Consider the following 15,938-nt stretch of genomic DNA (forward strand, 5'->3'; position numbering starts at 1 on the left):
TGCCAATATAATGCTAGAAAAAAAAATCAGAAAGAACTCATTGCTAGATATGGAGTCACTGTTATGTTAAACATAATTATTTAACTGATACCAAGCTCTGTTTTCACACATATTTTATTTCCCTATTTTAGTGAATTTTATCTATTTATCTATTATCTAAAAATGTATCTTAGCTTTATAGTTATGAAACTTACGTTAACATTATGGGATTATTCATGTGGAAAGTTCTGCACACGGATAACTGATGTTCTGCACACAGATAACATGGCTTAAGAATTCAAACAGTTCCTGGTAGAGACTGACTATATTTGTTATCTGCTGGACATACAATTCAGATTAAAATACGATGTACTGATTGGGGAATCTAAATGCTACCGCAGTAAGATTTATTTTTTATTTATTTACAGATGAGTTTAGCCATCAAGTGAAGTTTTAATGAAATAATAGCACCTGGATTTAAAGTGGTTAACAAGGTTTGAGAGAAAAATCAAAAAATTTTACATGGCTCTTCCCATGAACCTGGATGTGTTTTTCAGTGGCAAAAGGCCATACAGACTATATTCCCACTTCTTGCTACAAAGCCCAGATTTGGTATCCTTTAACACTCACAGTACGGTATTTGTAGATGAAGAGAACAAAGGGAGCATTCTACACTTGAAAAGTAACCCAGCTTCCAAAGAAATGGGATTTCTCATCTGAAGGAAAAGGAAAATCTGAGCCCTGATGAAAAAATGAACATCAGGGCTGCATAGTATCCAACTTGTAGGTGAAGAACTTTAAATGTACTATCCTGCCCCAAATATTCCTGAAGCTTGGCTGTAATGCTTGAAAGAGCTTTCTAGTAGTCAATCAGTCAGCGGGAGAATCTGCAGTTTCAACTTAGATGTCAAGCCTACGTTGTTAGAGAGACAGGATAATTGCCCTGGAATAGGAACAGCAAGAGCCAAGAGTGAGTGGGACAGCTTAGCCTAGTGAAAACATCTTGCAGAGAAGAGGACCATGGAGCTTTTTAAAGCTGGGGCACTTGGTACTGCTGTCAGCAGGAAACTATTTTACATGGGATTTATAGCCTATGGTGCTATCCTGATTGGTGTTTATGTTCTTTCATTTAAAATATGACATGCAATCCTTCTCAGAAGGAAGAGTTGTCCTCTTGCTTCTAATCTATTAGCTGGGAAGCTACAGTCCTCACTAGAGAAAAGCTTCTATTTTAAGTGAGAGACTACATCTGTATTCACCTTGCAGGATATACACAGGCCCTACTACTCAACATCAGAGAATTTTTCCCCATTTGTGTAAGCTATGAGACAGGGAGTGCTCCAGACCAGTTGCTGTCAGTGACAATGCTGAGATGGAGAGACCTGCTACAGTAAATTTCAGACAAGTAGTAAGTTGCTTTCTGTTTATTAGACACTCAAGATGTGCACGTGCCTCTACAAGTCTTCTCCAAAGACTACTTTTTGCTCAGCATGCCCTACAAGGTCTGGCCCCTGTCCCCTTCTGTGTGAACAAGGAGCCTTAACTGCCTTAGAAGGTGATGTATTTCTGATATATGTTCAGTCATGATTTTAAAACAAGGAAAGATCAGCAAGTTGAACAGCAGAATTACAAACCCAGAACATGGCAAAGACATCAAATTCAGAAGTCAGTGGCCACAAAGAATAGGCAGGAGCTGTGCACTGGCAAAAGCCTTAATCACTGGATCAATTAGAGGCCATTCTCCTAAAAAGTCCTACTTTGAGGAAGCTGTTCTAACCCTCACTATATCAAGACTTCTTAAGCACATGAGATTACCGAGGAAGATCATTGGCAAGTGAAATACAACAACAGGATGCCATCTCCAGAACTGTTTCACCTGATAAAAGCCTACATGAAGTGACTGCAAACACATTGGCTTTCTCATCCTTGACACTGATGAGGCCTGGAGGAATTGTGTGCTCCTCAGACACTGATGTGTCTGAGGATAGGACTTAACATGGATAGGACTTCTCTGCTCATCTCCAAACCTAGCACCAACAACCTGAGAAGGTCTCCTTAGTCTCCATCTCCACTCCTAACCTTATCAGAGATGATGAACACAACAGGCCTTGGTACCACATGTTTCTAGCCTTCTCACACTCATATCCCATTTCTCCTCAGAATAGGTTACAAGCCCTTTGCATCCGGGTCACAGTATTTCTCAGTGCTACATCTGTGTTAAAGAAGGCTTCTTCCCAAAATTGCCTGTGGTAAGTGATTGGGATATTCAGATCTTGAAGGCCAAGTGAGGCTTCTGGTGTGAAGACAGTAGAAATGCAATTCATTCTAGGGAACACTGGATTCCAGACACTTATCTGTACTTGAAGTATGGATTAAGTGGGGGGTGGGGGGTGGGGAAATAGGGGCTGTAGTCTGATGGACCTATTACTTGTGAACAAACTGCCTGGGGTTGTGAAGGTTGAGGGCAGCTTTAGATGTGATGGCCATGAGATAGTATAGATTAAAATTATGAGAGAAGTGAGGAGAGGAAATGGTAAAGTTCAAAGCCTGGAATTCTAGAGAAAAACTTTCAGCTTGTTCAGGGATTTGCTTGTCAGGATCCCATGGGAAACTGCCCTGGAGGTCAAGGAATCCTGGTACAAGTAATTGATCTTCAAGAACAGCCTCCTCAGAACACAGAAGTGAACCACGCCAAATCACAGAAAATTAAAGAAACGTGGTACTAGAGCTGTATGTATGGATGAAGAGGATGTTCTTGACTGACCTCAAACACAAAGGAGAAGCATGCAAAAGGTAGAAACAGTACCAGGATTCCTGGATGGAATATGTAGACATTGCCCAAGTCTGCAGGGAGGGAATTAGGGAATTAGCCAAAGCTCAGCTGGTGTTGCAATAGCACAGGATGTGAAGGGCAACAAAAAGGGCTTCAGTAAGTATGTTGGCAGCTAAAAGGAAGCCTAAGGGAAACATGGGCCAAGTATTATATGTGTCAGGGAACATAGAGACAAAAGGCATAGAGATGGATGACGAATTCAGTGCCTTTTCTGCCTTTTGTTTCATTTTGTTTTGTTTTGTTTCACTGGTAAGATTTAACTTCAAACCTGAGGCTAATAGCAAAATTTGTGGGAGTGAATCCGTAGCCACAGCAGAGAATGAATGAGCACTTAAGCCAACTGGACATACACAAGTCCATGGGAACAGATGGGATGCATCCAGGGGTGCTAAGGCAGCTAGCCATGCCACTGCGAATCTGCTGACCATCAGCTTTGACATATTTTGGTGATAGAGATGGTCCCTGATGGATAGAAGAAAAAGGCAAATGTCACACTCATCTTCAAGATGGTTGAGAGAGACAGTCCAGGGAACTACAGGCCAACCTCAAGTCTAACCTCAGTTTCCTGGAAGATTTCCTCCTGGAAACCACTTCTGAGCTCATGAAGGGCAAGAAGGTGATCAGATGCAGGCAGCATAAATTTATGAAAAAGGAAACTGTCCCTGATCAACCTGATTGGCTTCCAAGGTAAGGTGACTGGCTCTGTGGACAAGGGAAGAGTAGTGAATATTGTTTATCTTCACTTTAGCAAAGCTTTTCCCAAGGTCTTTGATATTTTCCTAACAACTAAAATGGTGAGATATGGACAGGATAAGCAAATGATAAGGTGGATGGAAAATTGGCTGAACTGCCAGGCTGAACGGGTTGTGATCGGCAGTACAAAGTCCAACAGGCAGCTGGTTGCTAGTGGCAGTACCCCTCAGGGACTGATTCTGGAGCTAATGCTGTTTGATGTCTTCATTGTTAATGATCTGGACCATGGGAGAGAGTGCACTCTCAGCAAATTTATGGAAGTTACCTGCCTGCAGGGGAACAGTTGATATGCCAGAGGGCAGGGCTGTTACTCACAGGGACCAGGACAAGCTAGAGGAATGGGTTGCCAGGAGCCTCACCAAGCTCAGCAAAGGCAAATGTGAAGTCATTTGTTGGGCATGGAAGAACCCCTTGCAACTGCACACGGTGGAGGTCAACGGACTAAAGAGCAGCTTTGTAGAAAGGGACCTGGGGTCCTTGTGGACATGATAAGCATGAGCACAGCTGGGGCAAACAAGGCCAACCACATCCTGGATTATGGTATCAAGTTATATAACCAGCAGGTCCACAGAAGTAATAATTCCGCTCTATTTGGCACTTGTGAGACTGCTTCTAAAATACTGTTTTTGGAAAGACATTGACATGCTGGTGTGAATGCAGCAAGGTGTCACCAAGATCACACAGGCTGGAGCACAAGTCTATGGGGAGGTTGTGGTAGGGAGGAATATAGAGAAGATATCAAGCTTTTCTAGGAAGTGTTTGGTGATAGGAGAAGAGCCAAGTGTGAGAGCACAAGGTGCAATATTGGAAATTCTGCAGGAAAATATTTTCACCATGAAGGCAGTCAAATGCTTGAACAGGATTTTGGTAGACTTGAAGCCTACATCCTTGGAGATATACAAAGCCTGACTGAGTAACTTGCTTTAGTTAGAGGTACTTTGAATGTGAAATTGGACTGGGTGACCTCCTGAGATCATTTCCAGGAGAAATCGGAGAGATGAAAGAGAGAGCAGCTGATGGCAACGGTGTGCCACTGCAAATCTGCTAGAACCCTGTGCCCTCAGAGAGCTCAAGTGTCAAAGGTGAGGCACATTTTAGTGCCAAAAGATGAGAGATGAGTTTAGAATTTGAAGACAGCATCTTTCAATGTAGAACCCTAAAACCTGGCTGAATCTCTTTTTGAGTCTGGCTCTTCATACTGAACTTTGAAAAGCATGGCTCTGTATTCAAAGAGTTCATGTTTCTCTACTTAAGAAAAGACCAAAGAGGTTGATTAATCAGGGTTAGGGTTAGTTTGAGAGACATTCTTCTTTCTATTGTCCTCAGATGAGACTGGAGATAGTAGAAAGTGGCAGATGGGTTGGAGTAGCCCTGTTCTTTTCAGGACTGTAAATTGCCATTTTCCTTTGTGGGTTTCTTATCTGCTTAATAGTTAATGCATACTTGTCTGTTGATAGCTAGTGTGCATGACTGCAGGTGTCACCTATTTGGAGTTAGATCATAGTTGCCCTCTAACTGGTGTTAATTCGTATGTTCCAAACACTCTGCTTAACTTCAGTGCTAGCAAAACTATAGGAGAATGTGGCATTGCTTCAATCACAATGCTCTGCAGGGCTGTATATGGAGCTGTGCATTACAAGAATAGTATGAAATGAAAAGCTGACTTTTATCAGTCACCTTATTATTATCTTTCTGTTAAAAAGTGTGCACATTCTAAACAGTGCCTGGAAAAAATGCCAGCTATCTCCTTATGATTGTGATCAAATTCCATTAATTTTATAAGAAACAGTATGAACCTATTTCATGTCCCATAAAAAAATTAATGTACATGATACATATTTTAATGGAATATATGACTTTTCTTTCTCCTGGTGTAATCATTGACAATTTTGCAAAGTAGATACGGATCTCTGATTTGGCAGCAGCTTCCATAGGTATAGGTAACAGGACGAATATATGGGAGTGAATAATTACAACCCTTATCTTAAAGAAAAATGCACAGCATATTTTTAACCTTTGATATCTAGAAAACATTACTTGGATTTTGTCTTAAATCTAGCATTCCATCATTAGTTTGATAAAAATAGGCTCTGTTTATGTGACAAAACAGTTAGAATATAAACCATCTTTTCCCTTCCTCAGTAGTTTTAACAAATCCACACACAGACTTATATTTGATTAGAAATATTGGGAAGGGGAAAATGGGATTTGCCAAATGGGAAAAGAAGAAAATATTTATCAGCTTTCAACACTTGGATTAAATTATATCATGCTCTGTAAGAAAAAAAAAATGTGGCTGCTCAGTTTTGTTTTAGAAGAGGGTCTGTGATCCGAAAAAAGCATAACAGTTCCAGCATGTCTATTAAAAGCGTCACTCATGCTGGTCACAAGAACTTGTTTGTACAAAAGAAGCTGTAACTAATGAGTCTCTTAGTTAAGAAAATATTTTCTTTTAAAATATCTTAGAAAATTCAAGATCTGCACATTTTATAAATCTGTAGTTTAAAACCTATGGTACAATCTGAAAACTGTCAAACACATAATCTTAATGTGCCAAGACTTTGATTATATAGAAATTAGTTCATGGTGATTATATATAAATATTACAAATGATATATATGCATATATATGGTAAGAGTATGCATGGTATAAAACATTAAATCATAACATTATTGGAAAAAATATAGCACTATACTGGAGATTTTTAAAAATAGTAATAATAATAATAATAATTCCTTCCTACCTTTTCTTTCTTTCTTTCTTTCTTTTTTTTTTTTTTTTTGGGGGGGGGGGGGGTACATTATCTCAGTATAATTTCTGCCATTGTGATGTCTCTGTAGGATCATCAATAGTTCCTCTAAAATGAGAACTGGAAGATAGTCTGTATTAACTACTAGTTTACTTGATCATGTCCCTAGCCTTCAGTCAAACTCATTGAATTTCTCTCCTGTTTTAGAGTGGGTAGAGGCAGCTGATAGGCCTGGAGTCATAGTCAATGGGGATCTAGTCAAAACAGTCAATATTGTCCAGAAAGTGAGTCAACTCATTTTAAAGCAAGCATCTACTTTTAGTCAGATGAATCACTCTCCAGACACCACAGATGTAGGTATATCAAGCTGGATGAGATGGATCCCACCCTTACATTCCCTAGACGTTTCTGCTCATGTGTTTCAGACTGAACTGAAACACTTAACAAAGAAGTTGGCATTGCAGCTTGCATTGCAGTTGCAATTGTGCCTACTATACGCTCAGCCTTACTGAGATAGCTGTAAGTCACCAGCTGAGCATTGCCAGATGCATACGTGAGCTCTGCTGTACATAACCCTTCATGCTCCATACACGAGCCTTCTGTGCTTTCAGCATTTAAATGAAACACATTCCTTTGGTATTTTTACCAAAAAGTGACTTTAATAAAAGGCATATTTACACCTCAGAAAGCTTGCTTTCTAACTAGTTCCAGAACTTTTAAATCAAATTGCCCAACTGGTTATAAAACAAAGAAACAATCAAAAAGCAACTAGACTAGATATACTTCCAGTTACTTAGGAAACATTTAGGTCTGACCAACTTATCCAACTATGCCATTTTGGTTCCATAGGGTTTGGGTGCTTTCTGAGACCTTCTAGAAGGCATTGCTTCCAAATGTTGTAAGAAGCCTACCACATATATATTGGATACAAATTCCGATTCAACATCATTATATAATGCGTGCTAAATTCTGTCTATGATGTGAATTTTCTTACTGTCATGTGAGAAGAGAAACAGCCTCATCTTATTGTTCTGGGCCTCCTACCACTATGCCCCTTCTAAAAAAGAGAGAAAAGCATTGAACAATTGTGTTGATGCTATGAATATGCTTTAGATAAAAGACAGAGGAAATACAAGTCTGATGGATCCATGATCTTAGGAAAGGGTGAAGCAACACTGAACACGCAGATGGAGTAGCCCTTAAAGGCTTTACCTTGCACATTGGAGAAGTGCCATGAGCATGCAGAGGCAGTATGAGCAGGTAACCTCTACTGACTACTGTTTGTTTTGCATGAATAGAGAAAGAAATCAGCAACAACATGAAATTTAAGGAATTTGTATTCTGTCATTTTTTGTTAATTATGTTTGAAGTAGTATGACATGTGGATAGCAACTTTTCGTTCCTCCTGAGATGTCTTGAGTGTCATGTAGGAATGCTTCCACCCCCACTTACTCCAAGAGTGAAGTCCTCGAGACTGGTTATTTCTTCCTCTGATCCATATCCCTCTGCATACTTCTGGATGCCCCGTGCCTGAAGGAAATCACAGCCCCACGTGAAGTGCTGAGGCTTCCTCAGCAGTGTGGGAGGCAGGAGTGGGAGTGCATTTCATGGAAACCTCTGATCATGAAGCTGCCTGAGCAAGCCGGTTGGGAATGGCTGCATTCCAGGGGAGTTTCCTAATTGCTGTGCCACTGGGGCATGCAGGGGAGCATATCCCAGCTCGTGCCAAAACCTCTTGACTCTATCTGCCTTTGCCAAAGCACTGGGTGAGTGGTTGTGCTTGAGGAATGATTCGTCCCTGCAGGTGAGGCAGGGAGGGAACTTCCTGTTGTGGGGATCTCATTCAGGCTTAAGGGGTGAGCTATAAGATTTCAAGCTATGTCAAATAATAGGGCTAGGATTCCTTGCCTTATGGCAAAATTTTAGGTTCACAGAGACATAAGTAATCTAGTGCCAATAGGCCTCTCAACTGGTGAACCTCTGCAGTGCCTTTGAACATGCAAGAACTGGTGCCAAATAACAAAAATGTGTGGTATCTCAGCCTTGTGCCCAGAATAACAGGCTAAAACATTTTTTAGGCTTGCAGGGATTTTTTTTTTTCCACTGCATGAATTCAATAATCTGGTTTTGCACCTGTGACAAGCTGATGTGCTGCTTGCCTCTTCCCTGTCCATTAGCTAATTACAATTTGAAAAATGTTCTTGTACAGTGTCCTTAACTTGGGTTTTATAATAAGTAAACATTGCATCCTGTTTACACTACGACATTCAGTAAAACACAAATATTGATGATTTGTCCCACATTTTGTTGGGTTGTATTACATATACACAATATATTTGAAGATAATTTCATTAAAACAATTTGTTACCATGATTTAAGCAAGACTGCAGAGGTTCTTTGTCCACAATTTTGGCTACTTTAGGAATTTGTCTTCTTCCCAGAAATAGATTTGAAAGCTAGAAAAAATGAGATGGAAGGTGAGTTGCATCTTCTTTGCTGACTATCTGTCTACATCCTAAAGGAATTAATTTTATGAAGACAGCAGCTTGCTTACACCAAGTAAATAGTTTTATGGGGAAAAATCCCATATACATAGGAATAAAAGGCATGCCAAGTGCCAGTATTAAAAAAGTAAAGTTAAATTCCAGTAGCAGAAGAGTGATCAATTTTAAATTGTGACTACCAGTAATATATCCATCTTCAAATCAGGATATCAAACAGAATTTATCATATGTATTACTAAACGAGATCCTATGGTGTTAGCTGTGAGACCAAAATAGATAACCTAGCAGTTTCTTCTATCTCTAAAAACTTTGACTCCACATCCAACAAAGAGCTACTAAAAGGAGAAAATTCTCACAGCAAACTAGGTTTTCCTTGCTGTGCTGTATGTGGCTACAGTCTGCTAGCTGGACCTGATGGAATAACTGATAGCAGTAGGCTACTATCATCACATTGCAAGCTTCAGTTTTGGTGAGACACATGCATTTTCTGACAGCTGATAAATCTTGGGATTGAGACACCTTTTTTACCTTTCTCCACCAACTATATATTCATCTGCCACATCCTTCCCAACTTTTGCCAGTTTTCTCTAATCCCTGTCTGTGGATCCTAGTCAATTCCAATTTAATTTTCCAGGTTATTCATTTGGGCCCTAATTTCTCTCACTTTTTTATTTATTTTTTTTTTGGTAAATTGTTGTCTTGGAGCTGAAGAATCTTCTTTACAATCACTTCCATTTCCTCCAGTAACATTCTAGTCCTTATCTCTATTCTTACCTAACCAAACCAAGCTGATTTCCTCTTTGCACCTTATCGTATCTCCTTCCTCCTGCTCCAACCTCCAGCCTGTCTTAGCAGCCTTGTTCAGTCTTACCACAGCTGACTTGTCAGGTCAGCCAATATTTGCTCTATAGAACATCTCTTCATGATATTTTATGCCATTTTGTCTCCTTTCCTATACCCCTCACTTTTTTCCTGTATCCTTCACTGATCACATTATGTACTGTACTTTTAGGATCTAATTCAGCTATGAGAGAAGGAAGGAGAGGCCATACCAAGTACTCAATGTTGGATAAATGATAGTATGAGTAGCCTCCAAAGTTTCTGTATAATCACTAGAAAAAATGTAAACTCCTTGAAAGAGGTGATTCAAGCAAGAAAGACAGCTACTTGAAGTAGACAGTGTGAGCGCCCCTTGATATTAAAGTTATCAGAGTAACTATAAGCAAATACGGCACTTCCTCAGTAGGCAGAAGCAGCTTCTTAAGGGTAGTCTGCTCCTGAAGTTCTGTGGTATTATTTCTGAGATCTTCAATATTCAGCTTAATCTGAAATACCAGGCAAATGTATCTACCAATAGTGATTGTATAAAACGTTGTCTGCTAGAGAATTTTTTCAATTTTATGCAAATCTAAATACCAGTACCCTCTTACTTATTTATGACTGAAATCTTAGAGTCACGATCATAACTCTTCGCAGTGGAATTGGTATCGTCATTGGTGACACAAGCAGTAGTCCTCTAGGAATGAATAAATAGACTGGCCTTGTGTCTCGCATAATGAATATGCTAAGTAATTCTTGAGTGACTCCACCTAAGTATGATGGAATTTAGTTCTTGAATCACTGTAAGAACTAAATAAATGTCAGTGTGTTGAATGTCGGGATCCAGCTCTCAAAACTATGTTTTCTCCTGGGAAAAGAGTAGAGCAGTTAAATAAAGGAGTACAGAAAAGAAGAAAGAGAGTAGACATGTTTTCACTTGCATGTCTCATTTAAAGCTTTAATATGTTTTAATTAAGCGGGAGATCTAAAATCAATATAGCAAGGTAGTATGTAATAAGGTGTTGTTTGCATAGCTCACAACTAGTGAGGAAACTATTTATCCTGGTCTCTTAAAGAAGTAAGGCTTGTGAAATCATGCTGTTCACCCATCAGTACCAGCCCACTCCCCAAAAAAACATTTGGGCAGTTTCAAACCTGCACCACAAGTAGAGGTTTCATGTATACCAAGTTTCTAGGGGTTGTGTAGAACAGACAGGGAGGTGGGCTTATGCTGGGAGCTGTTTTGTCAGAGAACAGAATAGGCCGTAAAATCACAGCCTAGCCCTGAATCTGCTGTGAAAAACTGCACCAGCTCTGCTTGGCCCAGTCTCTGTCTCCTTTTGCTTCTTCCTACCCATCTACTCCAGCTCTCACCTGGAGGCTCTTACCTGGGAAACTTCCCTGCTCTTGTTTTCATGTGTTTGTGTATATGCTCTTCTACACAGATAAACCCCACCAAGGGAATGGCTTCATATCAGTTCCTCTATTACTGAACATAGTAAAATCCGTGTGAATACTATGACCAAAGAAAACCTGAATCAGATTTTGTGCCTTCCAAGATGTTCGGTCAATCAGGCTTAAGACACAAATCCAAAGGAAAGCAAGTTTCTTTAGATTGATTTTCACTGAACTGTGTTTTAATTAATCCAACTTGCAACTTTTGTTTCCAGCAGGACAATTACTATGCACTAGAATGACAGCTTTGGTATCCTTCTTCTGGGAGATGATCAGCTTCATTATTTAAACAATCAGAGGAAATCTGGGGCTAGCAAATCTTAACTCTATACTGAATTAGAATACCATGTTCAGTTTTAGACACCACACTAAGAAAGAAGTGAACCAGCTGGAGACAGACCGGAGGGCAGTGACAAGAAAGATCAGATGTGTAGAAATTATAATCTAAAAGAAAAAAATTGAATAAAATAGGTTAGTTTAGTCTGACACAGAAAAGAGAGTGAAGACGTAACACAAGAGGTTGCTCCAAGAAGAAGAGAACAATCTATTTCCCTTGCCTATGTTTGATAGAACAAGAAGTAATAGGCTTAAATTACAGCAAGAAAGATTTATTTTAGAAATTACAGAAAACTTTAATGGTGAAGATAGGGAATAGATTGCTTGGCAAGCTTTTGGAGTTTCCATCTCCATTGGAGATCTGTAAGATCTGAGTACTTGAATAACCACTTCCTCGAGGAAGAAGGATGGATTAGGTGTCTTCTAGAGGTCCCTCCTAGCTCTACTGTGTATTTTACTATAGTAGTAAAACTGTAGTTTACAAGATAGGCTTCCCGTATTCCTTTTATGCTGTCTCATCGTTGTCTTCAAGCAGTGATAAAATCCTTCTGTAGAAAAGAGAGTAAACAATGCTATTACTCCTGTGATCTTGTAATGAAAAATGGAAATACGTCTTGGAATAAAGTACTTTTTGATATACCTTCATTTAGATAATTGCACAGAAATACTTGGAAAGTTGGCTGTAATAGAGGAAAAACATATAATGTGATAAAATTCATTTGTTTAAAATTACTTTTTCAGCACCTGTTACTGTTGTACTGAATGATATCACTGTAGATCACTCATGTGGGAACCTCAGAAATCAATTGAATGAAATTGCCCTAATTGCATTCAGAATACTAAATATAGTTTTAGATTTTTATATTATCATTCCTTCTGTTTCAAAGATTTCATTTAACTGGAAATATTAGAAGTAGCACTTTAGTTCTCAAAAATTATATGTATAATATGAAATCCATTAAAAAATAAATAAATAAAAGGAGAACGTGTACAAATTTCAGAGAGAACTTTAAAAATCCATGTTACAGTCTTTTTGCCTGAATCCTCCAGAATCAAGTGGTTGGGCTGTGGAGGCTGACTCCACAGTTATAAATCACTGTTCTCAAACACATACTTCTGACACTGGGCTTTGAATCTGTTTGTTTAATTCTGGACAGTCTTTATTTTTTTTTTTTTTTTCAGTTTGCATTATAACTTGAATTCAGTTTGTTTGCATTTCTGTCACATCACTGGGGATGTGACAGAAATTTGACTCTTCTATTTCTTGAATATTAGAATTTAAATAGTTTACTCCATTCAGCTGTGGAAAGTCTTCTTTGGTCAAAACCAGGAGCAAATGAACTGGTTTAAATTCAGCACAGCAATATCCACCTCAAGGCACCTTTGCCGGCTGCCTCGATCCTCTTTCCCTGTTAGCTGCTGAGGCCTCAGGAGGGCTTGCTCCCTGAGGAAGGCACTGTCAGCAGCCCCAGCTGAGCACTGAGCCACACCTGGTGCTGCTGAGCCCTGCTGCGCTCGGCCCTGGGGCCCAGGCTCCTGGGAAGCACTGTTCTTCCCCTGTTTTTTCTGACAGAGACCCTGGGAGACCACCGGCCCTACAGGCTCCAGATTTATGGCACGTGGCCTGAAGGTGCCTGCCAGGATGCCTCACCAAGCCCAAGGCTTAATTCAAACCTCCCTTTCACTTCCTCCTTGGTGTATATGTATGTGATGGGACCAGATATGTAACATGGATATATGTATATGGTGTGTAATCCTCTTCCGCTGTTAAAGTAGCTGTGGGGCCTACACAGTAAGTAAGGCTTAGAAACATTACCTGAAGCATAGGAAGGGCAGATGGGAGACTTTGGTTCAATGCTACCCCAAATCAAGAAAAGATACTGTTAGGGAACAGGTATTTTACCCTAAATGTCCTGCTTGTTGGGAAAGGTGGTTCAGCTGGGACTGAAAACAAAGTAAACACTTGAAAGTACCGCACATGTAAACATTGGACTCGGAATCCTATGCTCTTGCAGATAGGTCCCTTAGATGTCAGCACAGTATAGGGTTATCTGAAGTTAACTGAAAGTGAGACTGGTCAACTATTGGAAGCAGTCCGGCCTGCATAGTGAGGAGCTCTGTCCATTAAATTTATCAGCAAAATGTTCCAGCCTCTCAAACCCATGTCACTTCTACTGCCTGAAGGTGATTACTTAAAACAAGCTCACTAGCACCTTGCCACTGGTATTTTTCAAACCACAACCTGCAGCAAGTTCCTTATAACATGTTAAAACACTAAGTGTTTAACAAGACAGAAGTTACTGCATGTCCATAAAATAGGATGAACAGCAGCCATGCATACGGGGAATCCGCACCATTTAGCAGCTTGGTGACATACTTAAATTCCTTGTGGATCTAACTCGTAAGAACATATGTCCACATGAAAGACACATGAAAATGACAACAAGTTTAATAAACAGTCAAGTGTTTAATTGAGAAGCCCAAAATGAAATAGTTGTAAGAAGGAAGAGCCCTGACATTTCTGTAGCATTTTTAAAACCAGCACCTCTGTTCTGAGCATTCATATTCTCTAATGGAGATCAGGCACATATTCAAAATGGTTTTACAGGTACATTTCCTTACATTGAATAGACACAATGGATTTTAAACAGTTTCATAGCAACGGATGGTTCATGATGGCCATTAACCTAGATAAGTGAGTATCAGTTTGGTGCATCCTTAATGGTCCATAATGGTCTGTGGGTAAAAAACTCTTTCTCTTCATCTGTTCCTAAGAGTTTTGTTGTATTTTTTTTTTCAAGATTTTGTTTTGCAAAGCAGGTTCATGTGAATTTTTGCATTCGGGGAAAAAAATGTGAAAAACAAGGGCTTTATAGTAAAAGCATTTACCACAAAAGAGATTTATGTTTCTCTGGAACATAGCACCCATAAGCATATCCTAGCATGTAATCAAAACTTTTTTTAAAAAAAAGTTGAACATATACCTTGATGCCAGCTAAAAACGCGTCCTTAAATAATGAAGATTTTTATCTGACTCTTCCTATACCTGTTGAAACCAATTAACCAGATTTCAGAGGGGCGGCCTGATGTTTGGTTTCTCATATACAGTTCCTTTGTGCTGCTGGGACATACTGTATCGCTTCTGCAAGGAGAGCTCCCTGCCCACGAAGTACTGTTAATGCCAGGGCAGAGGAGGAGAGCACTGCAGCACCTGATGGATGTAGCAGGTGCCAAGCCCCAGCAGGGCAGGGCCAAAGCACTCAGGGAAGCTGGGACGGAAGGATTAGTGCCGGGGTGCTGTTGCTTCAGCCCCGGGCTGTGCGGCGCCGGAGCGACTGTGCCGGCAGAGACTCCTAGCGGAGGTGCGGCGCTGGCTGCTGGAGGGAAACAATAAATCTTGGAGGGAGTTACACTACCTCTCCTAGTGACACAAGTTTGGCAGAAGTACCTCACCCACCCAGCTCACGGAGACAAAAGCAGCAGAGCGGTTGTGTCAGCACCGTATGGGCACTGGGACTTGACATTTTCCCTGCCACACATGTGTGCCTCACACGACACAGGCATGTAGGGAGCCTTGTGGCACATGCTTAAGTCTGTCCCCCAGGCCCTCCTAGGGTTTACTAAGCAGTAGCATAACCCCATGTTTTGAGAATACTGCTTTACTACACTGCGGTGTGCTGCACGCTATCTTGGTCTGTTTGCATGTGGGGCATATTGGCATGAACATTAATGAGACTGACAAAAATATGAGGCAAGTTTTTAAGAAAATTGGATTAAATGGCTCAATTCTCCACACTTAAAGACTTTAAATTTTAATCAAGTCTTGAGTCTGAGACAAATAACTTAGAGTGGATGATTAAAATGACTAAAATTTAAAGCTAAACTCATATATCTAATGTGCATTATCACCAATGTATTTGCATAGCAGCAATTCCTGGAAGTACATACATTAAAATGGCATATTTCAAAAGCCAGCACAGGCCTTGCCCAAAGCTCAGGATCAGGGTTCGCTGTATGTTTTGGCCCAGCTGTGCCTCGGCTGATATCCTACGCTGGTGGAAACCCAAAGGCCTGTGTGCAAACTGCTGTACAGCACCCTTGACGAACGGCAGTGTTTGTTGTGTTCACAAAGACGGGGCACTGCAAAGCGAGTTCCAGCCTTACTAAATGCACAGGACAGGCAAAAGGCTGTTCTATTCTCCATTATGTACCTGACATATGATCCTTACAGAAAAAAACATGGAAGAGGTGGTATGGACTCCAGTATGTTAGGCCTCTTGTCTGCTGATGCAAGGCCTCCTGATCTCAGGAGTCATTTGTGACTTCAAAAATACTGTAAAGTCTGTGGATTTCAAAATTTTATTCCTTTGGGGTTTCTTTTCCACACAGCTCCTAAAGGTCTGAGGGACTTTGCATTAGCCTAAACAGGTCACTTCTGGGCAGTGGAACTGGTGAACCTTGGATCCTTTCAGATAGCTCGTACCACACGTAAGCTCCATCTCACACAGGG

Source organism: Aythya ferina (assembly GCF_964211825.1).
Source record: "Aythya ferina genome assembly, chromosome: 1".
Taxonomy (NCBI): domain Eukaryota; kingdom Metazoa; phylum Chordata; class Aves; order Anseriformes; family Anatidae; genus Aythya; species Aythya ferina.